The sequence below is a fragment of the Equus caballus genome, chromosome 25, assembly GCF_041296265.1.
Source record: "Equus caballus isolate H_3958 breed thoroughbred chromosome 25, TB-T2T, whole genome shotgun sequence".
In the NCBI taxonomy this organism is placed as follows: Eukaryota; Metazoa; Chordata; class Mammalia; order Perissodactyla; family Equidae; genus Equus; species Equus caballus.
Window position 1 is genome coordinate 5,800,840 of NC_091708.1, and position 25,767 is coordinate 5,826,606.

Consider the following 25,767-nt stretch of genomic DNA (forward strand, 5'->3'; position numbering starts at 1 on the left):
CAAATCACCAGCCGTGTATGCCAGAACCACTTGGCGGACACTCCGGAATCATCTGCCGGACATGCCGGAACCAGCTCTCAGACACACCAGAACCACGTGCCGGAGACGCCGGAAGCAACTGCCGAGCATGCCGGAGCCACCTGCTCGACTCGCCAGAAGCACCTGCCGGACACGCCAAAATCACCTGCCGGGTACGCCAGAACCACCTGGCGGACACTCCGAAATCACCTGTCGCGCATGCCGGAACCACCTCTCAGATGTGCCGGAAGCACGTGCCGGACACGCCGGAATCACCTACCGGACAGACCGGAACCACCTGCCGAGCACGCCGGAGCCACCTGTTCGACTCGCTGGAACCACCTGCCGGACAGGCCAATATCAACTGCTGGATATGCCAGAACCACCTGGGGGACGGTCCGGAATCGCCTGCCAGCCATGGCGGAACCACCTCTCAGACGTACCAGAACCACCTGCCGGAGAAGCTGAAACACGTCCTGGACAGTCTGGAACCACCTGCCGGCCAAGCCTGAACCACCTGCCAAGCACAACGGAACAACCTGCCAGACACGCCAAAATCACCTGCGTGTTGTGCCAGAACCACTTGGAGGACTCTCTGGGATGACCTGCCGGGCATGCCGGAACCACCTCTCAGACGTGCCAGAACCATGTGGCGGACAGTCCGGAATCACCTGTTGGGCATGCGCAACCACCTCTGAGACGTACCAGAACCACATGCCGTGCAGGCTGGAACCACGTACCGGACAGACCGGAATCACCTTTCGGGCATGCCGGAACCACCTGTCAGATGTGCCAGAAACACGTGCCGGAGACGCCGGAAGCACCTGCCAAGCACGCTGGAACCACCTGCTCAACTCGCCTGAACCACCTGCCAGTCATGCCAAAATCACCTGCCAACTACGCCAGACACGCTTGGCGGACACTGCGGAAAGACCTGTCGGGCCGGCTGGAACCACATCTCAGACGTGCCAGAAACGTGTTCATGAGATGCTGGAACCACACCCCGAACAGACGGATACCACCTGCCAGAACCGCCTGAACCACCTGCTGAGCACGCCGGAACCACCTGCTCGACTCACCGGAACCACCTGCCGGACATGCCAAAATCACCTGCCGACTATGCCAGAACCACTTGGCGAACACTCCGGAATCACTTGCCGGGCATGCAGGAACCACCTCTCAGACATGCCAGAACCCCGTGCCAATGACCCCGGAAGCACCAGCCGAGCACGCCGGAACCACCTGCTCGACTCGCCAGAACCACCTGCCGATCACGCAAAAATCACCTGCCGGCTACGCCACAACCAGTTGGTGAACACTTTGGAATCATCTGCCAGGCTTGCAGGAACCACATGCCAGTCATGCCAAAATCACCTGCCAACTACGCCAGAACCGCTTGGCAGACACTGCGGAAACACCTGTCGGGCCGGCTGGAACCACATCTCAGACGTGCCAGAAACATGTTCATGAGATGCTGGAACCACACCCCGAACAGACGGATACCACCTGCCAGAACCGCCTGAACCACCTGCTGAGCACGCCGGAACCACCTGCTCGAGTCACCGGTACCACCTCCCTGACACGCCAAAATCACCTGCTGGGTATGCCAGAACCACTTGGCGGACACTCCGGAATCATCTGCCGGACATGCCGGAACCAGCTCTCAGACACACCAGAACCAAGTGCCGGAGACGCCGGAATCACCTACCAGACAGACCGGAACCACCTGCCGAGCACGCCGGAGCCACCTGTTCGACTCGCTGGAACCACCTGCCGGACAGGCCAATATTAACTTATGGCTATGCCAGAACCACCTGGGGGACGGTCCGGAATCACCTGCCAGCCATGACGGAACCACCTCTCAGACGTACCAGAACTACCTGCCGGAGAAGCTTGAAACACGTCCTGGACAGTCTGGAACCACCTGCCGGCCAAGCCTGAACCACCTGCCAAGCACAACGGAACAACCTGCCAGACACGCCAAAATCACCTGCGTGTTATGCCAGAACCACCTGGAGGACTCTCTGCGATGACCTGCCGGTCATGCCGGAACCACGTCTCAGACGTGCCAGAACCATGTGGCGGACAGTCCGGAATCACCTGTTGGGCATGCGCAAGCACCTCTGAGACGTACCAGAACCACATGCCGTGCAGGCTGGTACCACCTACCGGACAGACCGGAATCACCTTTCGGGCATGCCGGAACCACCTGTCAGATGTGCCAGAAACACGTGCCGGAGACGCCGGAAGCACCTGCCAAGCACGTTGGAACCACCTGCTCAACTCGCCTGAACCACCTGCCGGACATGCCAAAATCACCTGCCGACTATGCCAGAACCACTTGGCGAACACTCTGGAATCACTTGCCGGGCATGCAGGAACCACCTCTCGGACATGCCAGAACAACGTGCCAATGACCCCGGAAGCACCAGCCGAGCACGCCGGAACCACCTGCTCGACTCGCCAGAAACACCTGCCGGACACGCCAAAATCACCTGCCGGGTATGCCAGAACCACCTGGCGGACACTACGGAATCACTTGCCGCGCATGCCGGAACCACCTCTCAGACGTGCCGGAAGCACGTGCCAGACACGCCGGAAACACCTACCGGACAGACCGGAACCACCTGCCAAGAACGCCGGAGCCACCTGTTCGACTCGCTGGAACCACCTGCCGGACAGGCCAATATCAACTGCTGGCTATGCCAGAACCACCTGGGGGACAGTCCGGGATCACCTGCCAGCCATGGCGGAACCACCTCTCAGACGTACCAGAACCACCTGCCGGAGAAGCTGGAAACAAGTCCTGGACAGACTGGAACCACGTGACGGCCATGCCTGAACCACCTGCCGAGCACGGCGGAACCACCTGCCGGACACGCCAAAATCACCTGCGGGCTACGCCAGAACCACTTGGACGACTCTCCGAAATGACCTGCCGGGCATGTTGGAACCACCTCTCAGACGTGCCAGAAGCACGTGGCGGACAGTCCAGAATCACCAGTTGGGCATATGCAACCACCTCTGAGACGTACCAGAACCACGTGCCGTGCACGCCGGAACCACCTACCGGACAGACCGGAATCAACCTTTGGGCATGCCGGAACCACCAGTCAGATGTGCCAGAAACACGTGCCGGAGACGCCGGAAGCACCTGCCGAGCATGCCGGAGCCACCTGCTCGACTCGCCAGAAACACCTGCAGGACACGCCAAAATCACCTGCCGGGTACGCCAGAACCACCTGGCGGACACTCCGAAACCACCTGTCGCGCATGCCGGAACCACCTCTCAGACGTGCCGGAAGCACGTGCCGGACACGCAGGAATCACCTACCGGACAGACCGGAACCACCTGCCGAGCACGCCGGAGCCACCTGTTTGACTCGCTGGAACCACCTGCCGGACAGGCCAATATAAACTGCTGGCTATGCCAGAACCACCTGGGGGATGGTCCGGAATCACCTGCCAGCCATGGCGGAACCACCTCTCAGACGTACCAGAACCACCTGCCGGAGAAGCTGGAAACACGTCCTGGACAGTCTGGAACCACCTGCCGGCCAAGCCTGAACCACCTGCCAAGCACAACGGAACAACCTGCCAGACACGCCAAAATCACCTGCGTGTTATGCCAGAACCACTTGGAGGACTCTCTGGGATGACCTGCCGGGCATGCCGGAACCACCTCTCAGACGTGCCAGAACCATGTGGCGGACAGTCCGGAATCACCTGTTGGGCATGCGCAACCACCTCTGAGACCTACCAGAACCACATGCCGTGCAGGCTGGAACCACCTACCGGACAGACCGGAATCACCTTTCGGGCATGCCGGAACCACCTGTCAGATGTGCCAGAAACACGTGCCGGAGACGCCGGAAGCACCTGCCAAGCACGTTGGAACCACCTGCTCAACTCGCCTGAACCACCTGCCGGACATGCCAAAATCACCTGCCGACTATGCCAGAACCACTTGGCGAACACTCCGGAATCACTTGCCGGGCATGCAGGAACCACCTCTCAGACATGGCAGAACCCCGTGCCAATGACCCCGGAAGCACCAGCCGAGCACGCTGGAACCACCTGCTCGACTCGCCAGAACCACCTGCCGATCACGCAAAAATCACCTGCCGGCCACACCACAACCAGTTGGTGAACACTTTGGAATCACCTGCCAGGCTTGCTGGAACCACCTGCCGGTCATGCCAAAATCACCTGCCAACTACGCCAGAACCGCTTGGCGGACACTGCGGAAACACCTGTCGGGCCGGCTGGAACCACATCTCAGACGTGCCAGAAACGTGTTCATGAGATGCTGGAACCACACCCCGAACAGACGGATACCACCTGCCAGAACCGCCTGAACCACCTGCTGAGCACACCGGAACCACCTGCTCGACTCACCGGTACCACCTCCCTGACACGCCAAAATCACCTGCTGGGTATGCCAGAACCACTTGGCGGACACTCCGGAATCATCTGCCGGACATGCCGGAACCAGCTCTCAGACACACCAGAACCAAGTGCCGGAGACGCCGGAAGCACCTGCCGAGCATGCCGGAGCCACCTGCTCGACTCGCCAGAAACACCTGCCGGACACGCCAAAATCACCTGCCGGGTATGCCAGAACCACCTGGCGGACACTACGGAATCACATGCCGCGCATGCCGGAACCACCTCTCAGACGTGCCAGAAGCACGTGGGGGACAGTCCGGAATCACCTGTTGGGCATACGCAACCACCTCTGAGACGTACCAGAGCCACGTGCCGTGCACGCCGGAACCACCTACCGGACAGACCAGAATCAACTTTTGGGCATGCCGGAACCACCAGTCAGATGTGCCAGAAATACGTGCCGGAGACGCCGGAAGCACCTGCCGAGCACGTCGCAACCACCTGCTCAACTCGCCTGAAGCACCTGCCGGACACGCCAAAATGACCTGCCCGCTACACCAGCACCACTTCGGGGACAAGCCGGAATCACGTGAGGGGCATGCCGGCACAGACTCTCAGACTGAACCTCGTGCCGGACACCACAGAACCGCCTGACGGACAGACCGGAACCACCTGCAGCACACGCCGGAAGCACCGGCTCGACCCGCCGGCACGACCGCTGGACATGCAAAATCACCTGCCGGCTACTCCGGAAACACTTGGCGAACAGTCCGGAATCACCTGCCGGCCATGCCGGAACCACCTCTCAGATATGCCAGAACCACGTGCCTATGACCCCGGAAGCACCTGCCGAGCACGCCGGAACCACATGCTCGACTCGCCAGAACCACCTTCCAGACACGCAAAAATCACCTGCCGGCTACGCCACAACCAGTTGGGGAAAACTTCGGAATCACCTGCCGGGCTTGCTGGAACCACCTGCCGGTCATGCCAAAATCACCTGCCAACTACGCCAGTACCACTTGGCGGACACTGTGGAAACACCTGTCGGGCCGGCCGGAACCACATCTCAGACGTGCCAGAACCATGTGCATGAGATGCTGGAACCACACCCCGAACAGACGGAAAACACCTGCCAGACCCGTCTGAACAACCTGCCGAGCACGCCGGAGCCACCTGCTCGACTCGCCAGAACCACCTACCTGACATGCCCAAATCACCAGCCGTGTATGCCAGAACCACTTGGCGGACACTCCGGAATCATCTGCCGGACATGCCGGAACCAGCTCTCAGACACACCAGAACCACGTGCCGGAGACGCCGGAAGCAACTGCCGAGCATGCCGGAGCCACCTGCTCGACTCGCCAGAAGCACCTGCCGGACACGCCAAAATCACCTGCCGGGTACGCCAGAACCACCTGGCGGACACTCCGAAATCACCTGTCGCGCATGCCGGAACCACCTCTCAGATGTGCCGGAAGCACGTGCCGGACACGCCGGAATCACCTACCGGACAGACCGGAACCACCTGCCGAGCACGCCGGAGCCACCTGTTCGACTCGCTGGAACCACCTGCCGGACAGGCCAATATCAACTGCTGGATATGCCAGAACCACCTGGGGGACGGTCCGGAATCGCCTGCCAGCCATGGCGGAACCACCTCTCAGACGTACCAGAACCACCTGCCGGAGAAGCTGAAACACGTCCTGGACAGTCTGGAACCACCTGCCGGCCAAGCCTGAACCACCTGCCAAGCACAACGGAACAACCTGCCAGACACGCCAAAATCACCTGCGTGTTGTGCCAGAACCACTTGGAGGACTCTCTGGGATGACCTGCCGGGCATGCCGGAACCACCTCTCAGACGTGCCAGAACCATGTGGCGGACAGTCCGGAATCACCTGTTGGGCATGCGCAACCACCTCTGAGACGTACCAGAACCACATGCCGTGCAGGCTGGAACCACCTACCGGACAGACCGGAATCACCTTTCGGGCATGCCGGAACCACCTGTCAGATGTGCCAGAAACACGTGCCGGAGACGCCGGAAGCACCTGCCAAGCACGTTGGAACCACCTGCTCAACTCGCCTGAACCACCTGCCGGCCATGGCAAAATCACCTGCCAACTACGCCAGAACCGCTTGGCGGACACTGCGGAAACACCTGTCGGGCCGGCTGGAACCACATCTCAGACGTGCCAGAAACGTGTTCATGAGATGCTGGAACCACACCCCGAACAGACGGATACCACCTGCCAGAACCGCCTGAACCACCTGCTGAGCACGCCGGAACCACCTGCTCGACTCACCGGTACCACCTGCCGGACATGCCAAAATCACCTGCCGACTATGCCAGAACCAATTGGCGAACACTCCGGAATCACTTGCCGGGCATGCAGGAACCACCTCTCAGCCATGCCAGAACCCCGTGCCAATGACCCCGGAAGCACCAGCCGAGCACGCCGGAACCACCTGCTCGACTCGCCAGAACCACCTGCCGATCACGCAAAAATCACCTGCCGGCTACGCCACAACCAGTTGGTGAACACTTTGGAATCATCTGCCAGGCTTGCAGGAACCACATGCCAGTCATGCCAAAATCACCTGCCAACTACGCCAGAACCGCTTGGCAGACACTGCGGAAACACCTGTCGGGCCGGCTGGAACCACATCTCAGACGTGCCAGAAACATGTTCATGAGATGCTGGAACCACACCCCGAACAGACGGATACCACCTGCCAGAACCGCCTGAACCACCTGCTGAGCACGCCGGAACCACCTGCTCGAGTCACCGGTACCACCTCCCTGACACGCCAAAATCACCTGCTGGGTATGCCAGAACCACTTGGCGGACACTCCGGAATCATCTGCCGGACATGCCGGAACCAGCTCTCAGACACACCAGAACCAAGTGCCGGAGACGCCGGAATCACCTACCAGACAGACCGGAACCACCTGCCGAGCACGCCGGAGCCACCTGTTCGACTCGCTGGAACCACCTGCCGGACAGGCCAATATTAACTTATGGCTATGCCAGAACCACCTGGGGGACGGTCCGGAATCACCTGCCAGCCATGACGGAACCACCTCTCAGACGTACCAGAACTACCTGCCGGAGAAGCTTGAAACACGTCCTGGACAGTCTGGAACCACCTGCCGGCCAAGCCTGAACCACCTGCCAAGCACAACGGAACAACCTGCCAGACACGCCAAAATCACCTGCGTGTTATGCCAGAACCACCTGGAGGACTCTCTGCGATGACCTGCCGGTCATGCCGGAACCACGTCTCAGACGTGCCAGAACCATGTGGCAGACAGTCCGGAATCACCTGTTGGGCATGCGCAAGCACCTCTGAGACGTACCAGAACCACATGCCGTGCAGGCTGGTACCACCTACCGGACAGACCGGAATCACCTTTCGGGCATGCCGGAACCACCTGTCAGATGTGCCAGAAACACGTGCCGGAGACGCCGGAAGCACCTGCCAAGCACGTTGGAACCACCTGCTCAACTCGCCTGAACCACCTGCCGGACATGCCAAAATCACCTGCCGACTATGCCAGAACCACTTGGCGAACACTCTGGAATCACTTGCCGGGCATGCAGGAACCACCTCTCGGACATGCCAGAACAACGTGCCAATGACCCCGGAAGCACCAGCCGAGCACGCCGGAACCACCTGCTCGACTCGCCAGAAACACCTGCCGGACACGCCAAAATCACCTGCCGGGTATGCCAGAACCACCTGGCGGACACTACGGAATCACTTGCCGCGCATGCCGGAACCACCTCTCAGACGTGCCGGAAGCACGTGCCAGACACGCCGGAAACACCTACCGGACAGACCGGAACCACCTGCCAAGAACGCCGGAGCCACCTGTTCGACTCGCTGGAACCACCTGCCGGACAGGCCAATATCAACTGCTGGCTATGCCAGAACCACCTGGGGGACAGTCCGGGATCACCTGCCAGCCATGGCGGAACCACCTCTCAGACGTACCAGAACCACCTGCCGGAGAAGCTGGAAACAAGTCCTGGACAGACTGGAACCACGTGACGGCCATGCCTGAACCACCTGCCGAGCACGGCGGAACCACCTGCCGGACACGCCAAAATCACCTGCGGGCTACGCCAGAACCACTTGGACGACTCTCCGAAATGACCTGCCGGGCATGTTGGAACCACCTCTCAGACGTGCCAGAAGCACGTGGCGGACAGTCCAGAATCACCAGTTGGGCATATGCAACCACCTCTGAGACGTACCAGAACCACGTGCCGTGCACGCCGGAACCACCTACCGGACAGACCGGAATCAACCTTTGGGCATGCCGGAACCACCAGTCAGATGTGCCAGAAACACGTGCCGGAGACGCCGGAAGCACCTGCCGAGCACGTCGCAACCACCTGCTCAACTCGCCTGAACCACCTGCCGGACACGCCAAAATCACCTGCCCGCTACACCAGCACCACTTCGGGGACAAGCCGGAATCACGTGAGGGGCATGCCGGCACAGCCTCTCAGACTGAACCTCGTGCTGGACACCACAGAACGACCTGCAGGACAGACCGGAACCACCTGCCGGACACGCCGGAACCACCGGCTCGACCCGCCGGAACGACCGTTGGACATGCAAAATCACCTGCCGGCTGTGCCGGAAACACTTGGCGAACACTCCGGAATCACCTGCCGGGCATGCCGGAACCAGCTCTCAGATATGCCAGAACCACGTGCCAATGACCCCGGAAGCACCTGCCGAGCACGCCGGAACCACCTGCTCGACTCGCCAGAACCACCTGCCGGACACGCAAAAATCACCTGCCGGCTACGCCACAACCAGTAGGGGAACACTTCGGAATCTCCTGCCAGGCTTGCTGGAACCACCTGCCGGTCATGCCAAAATCACCTGCCAACTACGCCAGAACCACTTGGCGGACACTGTGGATACACCTGTCGGGCCGGCCGGAACCACATCTCAGACGTGCCAGAAACGTGTTCATGAGATGCTGGAACCAAACCCCGAACAGACGGATACCACCTGCCAGAACCGCCTGAACCACCTGCTGAGCACGCAGGAACCACCTGCTCGACTCACCGGTACCACCTCCCTGACACGCCAAAATCACCTGCCAACAATGCCAGTACCACTTGGCGGACACTGTGGATACACATGTCGGGCCGGCCGGAACCACATCTCAGACGTGCCAGGACCATGTGCATGAGATGCTGGAACCACACCCCGAACAGACGGAAAACACCTGCCAGACCCGTCTGAACAACCTGCCGAGCACGCCGGAGCCACCTGCTCGACTCGCCAGAACCACCTACCTGACATGCCCAAATCACCAGCCGTGTATGCCAGAACCACTTGGCGGACACTCCGGAATCATCTGCCGGACATGCCGGAACCAGCTCTCAGACACACCAGAACCACGTGCCGGAGACGCCGGAAGCAACTGCCGAGCATGCCGGAGCCACCTGCTCGACTCGCCAGAAGCACCTGCCGGACACGCCAAAATCACCTGCCGGGTACGCCAGAACCACCTGGCGGACACTCCGAAATCACCTGTCGCGCATGCCGGAACCACCTCTCAGATGTGCCGGAAGCACGTGCCGGACACGCCGGAATCACCTACCGGACAGACCGGAACCACCTGCCGAGCACGCCGGAGCCACCTGTTCGACTCGCTGGAACCACCTGCCGGACAGGCCAATATCAACTGCTGGATATGCCAGAACCACCTGGGGGACGGTCCGGAATCGCCTGCCAGCCATGGCGGAACCACCTCTCAGACGTACCAGAACCACCTGCCGGAGAAGCTGAAACACGTCCTGGACAGTCTGGAACCACCTGCCGGCCAAGCCTGAACCACCTGCCAAGCACAACGGAACAACCTGCCAGACACGCCAAAATCACCTGCGTGTTGTGCCAGAACCACTTGGAGGACTCTCTGGGATGACCTGCCGGGCATGCCGGAACCACCTCTCAGACGTGCCAGAACCATGTGGCGGACAGTCCGGAATCACCTGTTGGGCATGCGCCACCACCTCTGAGACGTACCAGAACCACATGCCGTGCAGGCTGGAACCACCTACCGGACAGACCGGAATCACCTTTCGGGCATGCCGGAACCACCTGTCAGATGTGCCAGAAACACGTGCCGGAGACGCCGGAAGCACCTGCCAAGCACGTTGGAACCACCTGCTCAACTCGCCTGAACCACCTGCCGGCCATGGCAAAATCACCTGCCAACTACGCCAGAACCGCTTGGCGGACACTGCGGAAACACCTGTCGGGCCGGCTGGAACCACATCTCAGACGTGCCAGAAACGTGTTCATGAGATGCTGGAACCACACCCCGAACAGACGGATACCACCTGCCAGAACCGCCTGAACCACCTGCTGAGCACGCCGGAACCACCTGCTCGACTCACCGGTACCACCTGCCGGACATGCCAAAATCACCTGCCGACTATGCCAGAACCACTTGGCGAACACTCCGGAATCACTTGCCGGGCATGCAGGAACCACCTCTCAGCCATGCCAGAACCCCGTGCCAATGACCCCGGAAGCACCAGCCGAGCACGCCGGAACCACCTGCTCGACTCGCCAGAACCACCTGCCGATCACGCAAAAATCACCTGCCGGCTACGCCACAACCAGTTGGTGAACACTTTGGAATCATCTGCCAGGCTTGCAGGAACCACATGCCAGTCATGCCAAAATCACCTGCCAACTACGCCAGAACCGCTTGGCAGACACTGCGGAAACACCTGTCGGGCCGGCTGGAACCACATCTCAGACGTGCCAGAAACATGTTCATGAGATGCTGGAACCACACCCCGAACAGACGGATACCACCTGCCAGAACCGCCTGAACCACCTGCTGAGCACGCCGGAACCACCTGCTCGAGTCACCGGTACCACCTCCCTGACACGCCAAAATCACCTGCTGGGTATGCCAGAACCACTTGGCGGACACTCCGGAATCATCTGCCGGACATGCCGGAACCAGCTCTCAGACACACCAGAACCAAGTGCCGGAGACGCCGGAATCACCTACCAGACAGACCGGAACCACCTGCCGAGCACGCCGGAGCCACCTGTTCGACTCGCTGGAACCACCTGCCGGACAGGCCAATATTAACTTATGGCTATGCCAGAACCACCTGGGGGACGGTCCGGAATCACCTGCCAGCCATGACGGAACCACCTCTCAGACGTACCAGAACTACCTGCCGGAGAAGCTTGAAACACGTCCTGGACAGTCTGGAACCACCTGCCGGCCAAGCCTGAACCACCTGCCAAGCACAACGGAACAACCTGCCAGACACGCCAAAATCACCTGCGTGTTATGCCAGAACCACCTGGAGGACTCTCTGCGATGACCTGCCGGTCATGCCGGAACCACGTCTCAGACGTGCCAGAACCATGTGGCGGACAGTCCGGAATCACCTGTTGGGCATGCGCAAGCACCTCTGAGACGTACCAGAACCACATGCCGTGCAGGCTGGTACCACCTACCGGACAGACCGGAATCACCTTTCGGGCATGCCGGAACCACCTGTCAGATGTGCCAGAAACACGTGCCGGAGACGCCGGAAGCACCTGCCAAGCACGTTGGAACCACCTGCTCAACTCGCCTGAACCACCTGCCGGACATGCCAAAATCACCTGCCGACTATGCCAGAACCACTTGGCGAACACTCTGGAATCACTTGCCGGGCATGCAGGAACCACCTCTCGGACATGCCAGAACAACGTGCCAATGACCCCGGAAGCACCAGCCGAGCACGCCGGAACCACCTGCTCGACTCGCCAGAAACACCTGCCGGACACGCCAAAATCACCTGCCGGGTACGCCAGAACCACCTGGCGGACACTCCGAAATCACCTGTGGCGCATGCCTGAACCACCTCTCAGATGTGCCGGAAGCACGTGCCGGACACGCTGGAATCACCTACCGGACAGACCGGAACCACCTGCCGAGCACGCCGGAGCCACCTGTTCGACTCGCTGGAACCACCTGCCGGACAGGCCAATATCAACTGCTGGCTATGCCAGAACCACCTGGGGGACGGTCCGGAATCGCCTGCCAGCCATGGCGAAACCTCCTCTCAGACGTACCAGAACCACCTGCCGGAGAAGCTGGAAACACGTCCTGGACAGTCTGGAACCACCTGCCGGCCAAGCCTGAACCACCTGCCAAGCACAACGGAACAACCTGCCAGACACGCCAAAATCACCTGCGTGTTGTGCCAGAACCACTTGGAGGACTCTCTGGGATGACCTGCCGGGCATGCCGGAACCACCTCTCAGACGTGCCAGAACCATGTGGCGGACAGTCCGGAATGACCTGTTGGGCATGCGCAACCACCTCTGAGACGTACCAGAACCACATGCCGTGCAGGCTGGAACCACCTACCGGACAGACCGGAATCACCTTTCGGGCATGCCGGAACCACCTGTCAGATGTGCCAGAAACACGTGCCGGAGACGCCGGAAGCACCTGCCAAGCACGTTGGAACCACCTGCTCAACTCGCCTGAACCACCTGCCGGACATGCCAATATCACCTGCCGACTATGCCAGAACCACTTGGCGAACACTCCGGAATCACTTGCCGGGCATGCAGGAACCACCTCTCGGACATGCCAGAACCCCGTGCCAATGACCCCGGAAGCACCGGCCGAGCACGCCGGAACCACCTGCTCGACTCGCCAGAACCACCTGCCGATCACGCAAAAATCACCTGCCGGCTACGCCACAACCAGTTGGTGAACACTTTGGAATCACCTGCCAGGCTTGCTGGAACCACCTGCCAGTCATGCCAAAATCACCTGCCAACTACGCCAGAACCGCTTGGCGGACACTGCGGAAACACCTGTCGGGCCAGCTGGAACCACATCTCAGACGTGCCAGAAACGTGTTCATGAGATGCTGGAACCACACCCAGAACAGACGGATACCACCTGCCAGAACCGCCTGAACCACCTGCTGAGCACGCCGGAACCACCTGCTCGACTCACCGGTACCACCTCCCTGACACGCCAAAATCACCTGCTGGGTATCCCAGAACCACTTGGCGGACACTCCGGAATCATCTGCCGGACATGCCGGAACCAGCTCTCAGACACACCAGAACCAAGTGCCGGAGACGCCGGAAGCACCTGCCGAGCATGCCGGAGCCACCTGCTCGACTCGCAAGAAACACCTGCCGGACACGCCAAAATCACCTGCCGAGTACGCCAGAACCACTTGGCGGACACTCCGGAATCACAGGTCGGGCATGCCCGAACCACCTCTCAGACTTGCCAGAACCATGTTCCGGACATGCCGGTACCACCTGCCGAGTATGCCGGAACCACCTGATCCGCTCCCAGGTCCACCTGCTGGACACGCCAAAATCACCTGCTGGCTACGCCAGAACGACTCGGCAGACACTCCGGAATAACCTGCCGGGCATGCCGGAACCACCTCTTAGACATGCCAGAAGGACGTGTCGGACACACCGGAAACACCTACCGGACAGACCGGAACCACCTGCCAGACATCCCGGAACCACTTGCCGAGCACGCCGGAGCCGCCTGCCCGATTGGCCGAAACCACCTGCCAGACAGGCCAAAATCAACAGCTGGCTATGCTAGAAACACCTGGCGGACAGTCCAAAATCACCTGCCTGGCATGCAGGAACCACCTCTCAGACGTAACAGAACCACGTTCCGGACACGCTGGAACCACATCCTGGACAGACTGGAACCACCTGCCGAGCTCACCGGAACCACCTGCTCGACTGGCAGGACAATCGTGCTGGACACGCCAAAAGGAACTGCCGGCTACACCAGAACCACTTAACCGACACTCCAGAATCACCTGCCTGTCATGCCAGAACCACCTCTCAGACGTGCCAGAAGCACGTGCCGGACATGCCGGAACGACCTACGGGACAGACCGGAACCACCTGCCTGACATGCCGGAACCACCTGCCGAGCACGCCAGAGCCACCTGCTCCCCTTGCCGGACCACCTGCCAGACAGGCCAAAATCAACAGCTGGCTATGCGAGAACCACCTGGGGGACAGTCCGGAATCACCTGCCAGCCATGGCGGAACCACCTCTCAGACGTACCAGAACCACGTGCCGGACAATCTGGAAACACGTACTGGACAGACTGGAACCACCTGCCGGCCACGCCTGATCCACCTGCTGAGCTCGACGGAACCACCTGTCGGACATGCCAAAATCACCTGCGGTCTACTCCACAACCACTTGGAGGACTCTCCGGGATGACCTGCCGGGCATGCTGGAACCACCTCTCAGACGTACCAGAACCATGTGGCAGAGAGTCCGGAATCACCTGTTGGGCATGTGGAACCACCTCTGAGACGTACCAGAACCACCTGCCGGAAACGCCAAAATCACTTGCCGGCTACGCCAGAACCACTTGGCGGACACTCCGGAATCACCTGCCGGGCATGCCAGCACAACCTCTCAGAAGTGCCAGAAGCACGTGCAGGACAGGCCGGAACCATCTCCCGGACAGACTGGAACCACAGGAAACACTCGCCGGAACCACCTGCTTGACTCACCGGTCCCATCTGCAGGACACACCAAAATCACCTGCCCGCTACACCAGAACCACTTGGCGGACACTGTGGATACACCTGTCGGGCCGGCCGGAACCACATCTCAGACGTGCCAGAAACGTGTTCATGAGATGCTGGAACCAAACCCCGAACAGACGGATACCACCTTCCAGAACCGCCTGAACCACCTGCTGAGCACGCAGGAACCACCTGCTCGACTCACCGGTACCACCTCCCTGACACGCCAAAATCACCTGCCAACAACGCCAGTACCACTTGGCGGACACTGTGGATACACATGTCGGGCCGGCCGGAACCACATCTCAGACGTGCCAGGACCATGTGCATGAGATGCTGGAACCACACCCCGAACAGACGGAAAACACCTGCCAGACCCGTCTGAACAACCTGCCGAGCACGCCGGAGCCACCTGCTCGACTCGCCGGAACCACCTACCTGACATGCCCAAATCACCAGCCGGGTATGCCAGAACCACTTGGCGGACACTCCGGAATCATCTGCCGGACATGCCGGAACCAGCTCTCAGACACACCAGAACCACGTGCCGGAGACGCTGGAAGCACCTGCCGAGCATGCCGGAGCCACCTGCTCGACTCGCCAGAAACACCTGCCGGACACGCCAAAATCACCTGCCGGGTACGCCAGAACCACCTGGCGGACACTCCGAAATCACCTGTGGCGCATGCCGGAACCACCTCTCAGATGTGCCGGAAGCACGTGCCGGACACGCCGGAATCACCTACCGGACAGACCGGAACCACCTGCCGAGCACGCCGGAGCCACCTGTTCGACTCGCTGGAACCACCTGCCGGACAGGCCAATATCAACTGCTGGCTATGCCAGAACCACCTGGGGGACGGTCCGGAATCGCCTGCCAGCCATGGCGAAACCACCTCTCAGACGTACCAGAACCACCTGCCGGAGAAGCTGGAAACACGTCCTGGACAGTCTGGAACCACCTGCCGGCCAAGCCTGAACCACCTGCCAAGCACAACGGAACAACCTGCCAGACACGCCAAAATCACCTGCGTGTTGTGCCAGAACCACTTGGAGGACTCTCTGGGATGACCTGCCGGGCATGCCGGAACCACCTCTCAGACGTGCCAGAACCATGTGGCGGACAGTCCGGAATGACCTGTTGGGCATGCGCAACCACCTGTGAGACGTACCAGAACCACATGCCGTGCAGGCTGGAACCACCTACCGGACAGACCCGAATCACCTTTCGGGCATGCCGGAACCACCTGTCAGATGTGCCAGAAACACGTGCCGGAGACGCCGGAAGCACCTGCCAAGCACGTTGGAACCACCTGCTCAACTCGCCTGAACCACCTGCCGGACATGCCAATATCACCTGCCGACTATGCCAGAACCACTTGGCGAACACTCCGGAATCACTTGCCGGGCATGCAGGAACCACCTCTCGGACATGCCAGAACCCCGTGCCAATGACCCCGGAAGCACCGGCCGAGCACGCCGGAACCACCTGCTCGACTCGCCAGAACCACCTGCCGATCACGCAAAAATCACCTGCCGGCTACGCCACAACCAGTTGGTGAACACTTTGGAATCACCTGCCAGGCTTGCTGGAACCACCTGCCAGTCATGCCAAAATCACCTGCCAACTACGCCAGAACCGCTTGGCGGACACTGCGGAAACACCTGTCGGGCCGGCTGGAACCACATCTCAGACGTGCCAGAAACGTGTTCATGAGATGCTGGAACCACACCCCGAACAGACGGATACCACCTGCCAGAACCGCCTGAACCACCTGCTGAGCACGCCGGAACCACCTGCTCGACTCACCGGTACCACCTCCCTGACACGCCAAAATCACCTGCTGGGTATCCCAGAACCACTTGGCGGACACTCCGGAATCATCTGCCGGACATGCCGGAACCAGCTCTCAGACACACCAGAACCAAGTGCCGGAGACGCCGGAAGCACCTGCCGAGCATGCCGGAGCCACCTGCTCGACTCGCAAGAAACACCTGCCGGACACGCCAAAATCACCTGCCGAGTACGCCAGAACCACTTGGCGGACACTCCGGAATCACAGGTCGGGCATGCCCGAACCACCTCTCAGACTTGCCAGAACCATGTTCCGGACATGCCGGTACCACCTGCCGAGTATGCCGGAACCACCTGATCCGCTCCCAGGTCCACCTGCTGGACACGCCAAAATCACCTGCTGGCTACGCCAGAACGACTCGGCAGACACTCCGGAATAACCTGCCGGGCATGCCGGAACCACCTCTTAGACATGCCAGAAGGACGTGTCGGACACACCGGAAACACCTACCGGACAGACCGGAACCACCTGCCAGACATCCCGGAACCACTTGCCGAGCACGCCGGAGCCGCCTGCCCGATTGGCCGAAACCACCTGCCAGACAGGCCAAAATCAACAGCTGGCTATGCTAGAAACACCTGGCGGACAGTCCAAAATCACCTGCCTGGCATGCAGGAACCACCTCTCAGACGTAACAGAACCACGTTCCGGACACGCTGGAACCACATCCTGGACAGACTGGAACCACCTGCCGAGCTCACCGGAACCACCTGCTCGACTGGCAGGACAATCGTGCTGGACACGCCAAAAGGAACTGCCGGCTACACCAGAACCACTTAACCGACACTCCAGAATCACCTGCCTGTCATGCCAGAACCACCTCTCAGACGTGCCAGAAGCACGTGCCGGACATGCCGGAACGACCTACGGGACAGACCGGAACCACCTGCCTGACATGCCGGAACCACCTGCCGAGCACGCCAGAGCCACCTGCTCCCCTTGCCGGAACCACCTGCCAGACAGGCCAAAATCAACAGCTGGCTATGCGAGAACCACCTGGGGGACAGTCCGGAATCACCTGCCAGCCATGGCGGAACCACCTCTCAGACGTACCAGAACCACGTGCCGGACAATCTGGAAACACGTACTGGACAGACTGGAACCACCTGCCGGCCACGCCTGATCCACCTGCTGAGCTCGACGGAACCACCTGTCGGACATGCCAAAATCACCTGCGGTCTACTCCACAACCACTTGGAGGACTCTCCGGGATGACCTGCCGGGCATGCTGGAACCACCTCTCAGACGTACCAGAACCATGTGGCAGAGAGTCCGGAATCACCTGTTGGGCATGTGGAACCACCTCTGAGACGTACCAGAACCACCTGCCGGAAACGCCAAAATCACTTGCCGGCTACGCCAGAACCACTTGGCGGACACTCCGGAATCACCTGCCGGGCATGCCAGCACAACCTCTCAGAAGTGCCAGAAGCACGTGCAGGACAGGCCGGAACCATCTCCCGGACAGACTGGAACCACAGGAAACACTCGCCGGAACCACCTGCTTGACTCACCGGTCCCACCTGCAGGACACACCAAAATCACCTGCCCGCTACACCAGAACCACTTGGGGGACAAGCCGGAATGACGTGAAGGGTATGCCGGCACAACCTCACAGACGTGCCAGAACCTCCTGCCGGACACCTCAGAACCACCTGCCAGACAGACTGCAACCACCTGCCGGACACGCGGGAACCACCGGCTCGACCCGCCGGAACCACTGCCAGACATGCAAAATCACCTGCCGGCTACACCAGAACCACTTGGCAAACACTCCGGAATCACCTGCCGGGCATGCCCGAACCACCTCTCAGACATGCCAGAACCACGTGCCAATGACACCAGAAGCACCTGCCGAGCATGCTGGAACCACCTGCTCGACTCGCCAGAACCACCTGCCAGTCATGCAAAAATCACCTGCCGGCTTCGCCACAACCAGTTGGTGAACACTTCCCCATCACCTGCCGGGCTTGCTGGAACCACCTGCCGGTCATGTCAAAATCACCTGCCAACTACGCCAGAACCACTTGTCGACACTGCGGAAACACCTGTCGGGCCGGCCAGAACTACATCTCAGACGTGCCAGAACCTTGTGCGTGTGATGCCAGAACCACACCCCGAACAGACGGAGACCACCTGCCAGACCCGCCTGAACCACCTGCCGAGCACGCCGGAGCCACCTGTTCGACTCATCGGAAGCACCTGCCAGACAGGCCAAAATCAACAGCTGGCTATGCGAGAACCATCTGGCGGACAGTCCGGAATCACCTGCCGGGCATGCAGGAACCACCTCTCAGATGTAACGGAACCACGAGCCGGACACGCTGGAACCACGTCCTGGACAGACTGGAACCACCTGCCGAGCACTCCGGAACCACCTGCTCGACTCGCACGACCCACGTGCTGGACACGCCAAAATGAACTTTCGGCTACACCAGAACCACTTACCCGACACTCCAGAATCACCTGCCTGGAATGCCAGAACCACCTCTCACACGTTCCAGAAGCACGTGCCGGACATGCCGGAACGACCTATCGGACAGAACGGAACCACCTGCCAGACACGCCGGAACCACCTGCTGAACACGCCACAGCCACCTGCTCGACTCGCGGGATCCACCGGCCGGACAGGCCAATATCAACTGCTGGCTATGCCAGAACCAGCTGGGGGACAGTCCGGAATCACCTGCCAGCCATGGCGGAACCACCTCTCAGACGTACAAGAACCACGTGCCGGACAAGCTGGAAACACTTACTGGACAGACTGGAACCACCTGCCGGCCACGCCTGAACCACCTGCAGAGCACGATGGAACCACCTGCCGGACACGCCAAAATCACCTGCGGGGTACACCAGAACCACTTGGAGAACTCTCCGGGATGACCTGCCGGGCATGCTGGAACCACCTCTCAGACGTACCAGAAGCACGTGGCGGACACCCCAGCACCACCTGCCGGACAGACCGCAACCACCTGCCGGACACGCCGGAACCACCGGCTCGACCCGCCGGAACCACCGCCGGACATGCAAAATCACCTGCCGGCTACGCCAGAACCACTTGGCGAACACTCCGGAATCACCTGCCGGGCATGCCGGAAGCACATCTCAGACATGCCAGAACCATGTGCCAATGACCCCGGAAGCACCTGCCGAGCACGCCGGAACCACCTGCTCGACTGGCCAGAACCACCTGCCGGACACGCCAAAATCACCTGCCGGCTACGCCACAACCACTCGGCAGGCACTCCGGTATCAGCTGCCGGGCATGCCGGAACCACCTCTCAGAGGTGCCAGAACCACATACCGGAGAGATTGGAAGCAACTGCCGAAATCGCCGGAAACACCTGCTGGACATGCCGGAACCACCTGCCTGACAGTCCAAAATCATATGCCGGCTATGCCAAAACCACTGGGAGGACACTCCAGAATCACCTGGAGGGCATGCCGGAACCACGTCATGGACAGACTGCAAACACCTGCCGGACACGCGAGAACCGCCTTCTCGACTCGCCAGAACCACCTTCCGGACACGCCAAAATCATCTGCCGGCTACGCCACAACCAGTTGGTGAACACTTCGGAATCACCTGCCGCGCTTGCCGGAACCACCTACCGGTCACGCCAAAATCACCTGCCGGCTACGCCAGAACCACTCGGCAGAGACTCCGGAACCACCTCCAGGACAGACCGGAATCACCTGCCAGACACGCCGGAACCACCTGCTCGACTCGCCAGAACCACCTGCCGGACACGCCAAAATCACCTGACGGCTACGCCAGAACCACTCGGCAGAGACTCCGGAACCACCTCCAGGACAGACCGGAATCACCTGCCGGACACGCCGGGACCACCTGCTTGACTCGCCAGAACCACCTGCCGGACACGCCAAAATCACCAGCCGGCTACTCCACAACCACTTGTCGGACACTCCAGAATCACCTGCCGGGCATGTTGGAACCACCTCTCAGAGGTGCCACAACAACATGCTGGAGACTGCGGAAGCACCTGCTGAGAATGCCGGAAGTTCCTGATCCACTCCACAGAACCACCTGCTGGACACGCCAAAATCACCTGCCGGCTACGCCACAACCAGTTGGTGAACACTTCGGAATCAACTGCCGGGCTTGCTGGAAGCACCTGCCGGTCACGCCAATATCACCTGCCAGCTACGCCAGAACCGCTTGGCGGACACTCCGGAAACACCTGTCGGGCCTGCCAGAACCACATCTCAGACGTGCCAGAACCATGTGCCTGAGATGCCGGAACCACACCCCGAACAGACTGAAACCACCTGCCAGACCCGCCTGAACCACCTGCCGAGCACACTGGAACCACCTGCTCGACTCGCCGGAACCACCTACCTGACACCCAAAAACCACAGGCCGGGTATGCCAGAACCACTTGGTGGTCACTCCGGAATCATCTGCCAGACATGCCAGAAGCAGCTCTCAGACACACCAGAACAACCTGCCGGAGACGCCAGAAGCACCTGCTGAGCATGCCTGAGCCACCTGCTCGACTCGCAAGAAACACCTGCCAGAAACGCCAAAATCTCCTGCCTGCTACACCAGAAGCACTTGGCAGACAAACCGGAATCACGTGAAGGGCATGCCGTCACAATCTCTCAGAGGTGCCAGAACCTTGTGCCGGACACCCCAGAACACCCTGCCGGACAGACCGCAACCACCTGCCGGACACGCCGGAACCACCGTCGCGACTCGCCGGAACCACCCCCGGACATGCAAAATCACCTGCCGGCTATGCCAGAAACACTTGGCGAACACACCGGAATCACCTGCCGGGCATGTCGGAAGCACCTCTCCGACATGTCAGAACCACGTGCCAAGGACACCGGAAGCACCTGCCGAGCACGCCGGAACCACCTGCTCGACTCGCCAGAACCACCTGCCGCACACGCCAAAATCACCTGCCAGGTATGCCAGAACCACTTTGTGGACACTCCGAAATCATCTGCCGGACATGCCAGAACCAGCTCTCAGACACACCAGAACCACATGCCGGACACGCCGGAAGCACCTGCTGAGCATGCCTGAGCCACCTGCTCGACTCGCAAGAAACACCTGCCGGACACGCCAAAATCACCCGCCGAGTACGCCAGAACCACTTGGCGGACACTCCAGAATCACAGGTCGGGCATGCCGGAACCACCTCTCAGACTTGCCAGAACCATGTTCCGGACACGCCGGTACCACCTGCCGAGTATGCCGGAACCACCTGATCCACTCCCGAGGACCACCTGCTAGACACGCCAAAATCACCTGCTGGCTACGCCAGAACCACTCGGCAGACACTCCGGAATAACCTGCCGGGCATGCCGGAACCACCTCTTAGACATGCCAGAAGGACGTGTCGGACACACCGGAAACACCTACCGGACAGACCGGAACCACCGTCCAGACATCCCGGAACCACTTGCCGAGCACGCCGGAGCCGCCTGCTCGATAGGCCGGAACCACCTGCCAGACAGGCCAAAATCAACAGCTGGCTATGCTAGAAACACCTGGCGGACAGTCCAAAATCACCTGCCTGGCATGCAGGAACCACCTCTCAGACGTAACAGAACCACGTTCCGGACACGCTGGAACCACATCCTGGACAGACTGGAACCAACTGCCGAGCTCACCGGAACCACCTGCTCGACTGGCAGGACAATCGTGCTGGACACGCCAAAAGGAACTGCCGGCTACACCAGAACCACTTAACCGACACTCCAGAATCACCTGCCTGGCATGCCAGAACCACCTCTCAGACGTGCCAGAAGCACGTGCCAGACATGCCGGAACGACCTACGGGACAGACCGGAACCACCTGCCTGACATGCCGGAACCACCTGCCGAGCACGCCAGAGCCACCTGCTCCCCTTGCCGGAACCACCTGCCAGACAGGCCAAAATCAACAGCTGGCTATGCGAGAACCACCTGGGGGACAGTCCGGAATCACCTGCCAGCCATGGCGGAACCACCTGCCGAGCACGCCAGAGCCACCTGCTCCCCTTGCAGGAACCACCTGCCAGACAGGCCAAAATCAACAGCTGGCTGTGCGAGAACCACCTGGGGGACAGTCCGGAATCACCTGCCAGCCATGGCAGAACCACCTCTCAGACGTACCAGAACCACGTGCCGGACAATCTGGAAACACGTACTGGACAGACTGGAACCACCTGCCGGCCACGCCTGAACCACCTGCCGAGCACGACGGAACAACCTGCCAGACACGCCAAAATCACCTGCGTGTTATGCCAGAACCTCTTGGAGGACTCTCTGGGATGACCTGCCGGGCATGCCGGAACCACCTCTCAGACGTGCCAGAACCATGTGGCGGACAGTCCGGAACCACCTGTTGGGCATGCGCAACCACCTCTGAGACGTACCAGAACCACATGCCGTGCAGGCTGGAACCACCTACCGGACAGACCGGAGTCACCTTTCGGGCATGCCGGAACCACCTGTCAGATGTGCCAGAAACACGTGCCGGAGACGCCGGAAGCACCTGCCAAACACGTTGGAACCACCTGCTCAACTCGCCTGAACATCCTGCCGGACATGCCAAAATCACCTGCCGACTATGCCAGAACCACTTGGCGAACACTCCGGAATCACTTGCTGGGCATGCAGGATCCACCTCTCAGACATGCCAGAACCCCGTGCCAATGACCCCGGAAGCACCAGCCGAGCACGCCGGAACCACCTGCTCGACTCGCCAGAACCACCTGCCGACCATGCAAAAATCACCTGCCGGCTACACCACAACCAGTTGGTGAACACTTTGGAATCACCTGCCAGGCTTGCTGGAACCACCTGCCAGTCATGCCAAAATCACCTGCCAACTACGCCAGAACCGCTTGGCGGACACTGCGGAAACACCTGTCGGGCCGGCTGGAACCACATCTCAGACGTGCCAGAAACGTGTTCATGAGATGCTGGAACCACACCCCGAACAGACAGATACCACCTGCCAGAACCGCCTGAACCACCTGCTGAGCACGCCGGAACCACCTGCTCGACTCACCGGTACCACCTCCCTGACAGGCCAAAATCACCTGCTGGGTATGCCAGAACCACTTGGCGGACACTCCGGAATCATCTGCCGGACATGCCGGAACCAGCTCTCAGACACACCAGAACCACGTGCCGGAGACGCCGGAAGCACCTGCCGAGCATGCGGGGGCCACCTGCTCGACTCGCCAGAAACACCTGCCAGACACGCCAAAATCACCTGCCGGGTATGCCAGAACCACCTGGCGGACACTCCGAAATCACCTGTCGCGCATGCCGGAACCACCTCTCAGACGTGCCGGAAGCACGTGCCAGACACGCCGGAATCACCTACCGGACAGACCGGAACCACCTGCCGAGCACGCCGGAGCCACCTTTTCGACTCGCTGGAACCACCTGCCGGACAGGCCAATATCAACTGCTGGCTATGCCAGAACCACCTGGGGGACATTCCGGGATCACCTGCCAGCCATGGCGGAACCACCTCTCAGACGTACCAGAACCACCTGCCGGAGAAGCTGGAAACACGTCCTGGACAGACTGGAACCACATGACGGCCATGAATGAACCACCTGCCGAGCACGGCGGAACCACCTGCCGGACACGCCAAAATCACCTGCGGGCTACGCCAGAACCACTTGGACGACTCTCCGAAATGACCTGCCGGGCATGTTGGAACCACCTCTCAGACGTGCCAGAAGCACGTGGCGGACAGTCCGGAATCACCTGTTGGGCATACGCAACCACCTCTGACACGTACCAGAACCACGTGCCGTGCACGCCGGAACCACCTACCGGACAGACCGGAATCAAATTTTGGGCATGCCGGAACCACCAGTCAGATGTGCCAGAAACACGTGCCGGAGACGCCGGAAGCACCTGCCGAGCACGTCGCAACCACCTGCTCAACTCGCCTGAACCACCTGCCGGACACGCCAAAATCACCTGCCCGCTACACCAGCACCACTTCGGGGACAAGCCGGAATCACGTGAGGGGCATGCCGGCACAGCCTCTCAGACTGAACCTCGTGCTGGACACCACAGAACCACCTGCCGGACAGACCGGAACCACCTGCCGGACACGCCGGAACCACCGGCTCGACCCGCCGGAACGACCGCTGGACATGCAAAATCACCTGCCGGCTACGCCGGAAACACTTGGCGAACACTCCCGAATCACCTGCCGGGCATGCCGGAACCACCTCTCAGATATGCCAGAACCACGTGCCAATGACCCCGGAAGCACCTGCCGAGCACGCCGGAACCACCTGCTCGACTCGCCAGAACCACCTGCCGGACATGCAGAAATCACCTGCCGGCTACGCCACAACCAGTTGGGGAACACTTCGGAATCACCTGCCAGGCTTGCTGGAACCACCTGCCCGTCATGCCAAAATCACCTGCCAACTACGCCAGTACCACGTGGCGGACACTGTGGAAACACCTGTCGGTCCGGCGGGAACCACATCTCAGACGTGCCAGAAACGTGTTCATGAGATGCTGGAACCACACCCCGAACAGACGGAAAACACCTGCCAGACCCGTCTGAACAACCTGCCGAGCACGCCGGAGCCACCTGCTCGACTCGCCGGAACCACCTACCTGACATGCCCAAATCACCAGCCGGGTATGCCAGAAGCACTTGGCGGACACTCCGGAATCATCTGCCGGACATGCCGGAACCAGCTCTCAGACACACCAGAACCACGTGACGGAGACGCCGGAAGCACCTGCCGAGCATGCCGGAGCCACCTGCTCGACTCGCCAGAAACACTTGCCGGACACGCCAAAGTCACCTGCCGGGTACGCCAGAACCACCTGGCGGACACTCCGAAATCACCTGTCGCGCATGCCGGAACCACCTCTCAGACGTGCCGGAAACACGTG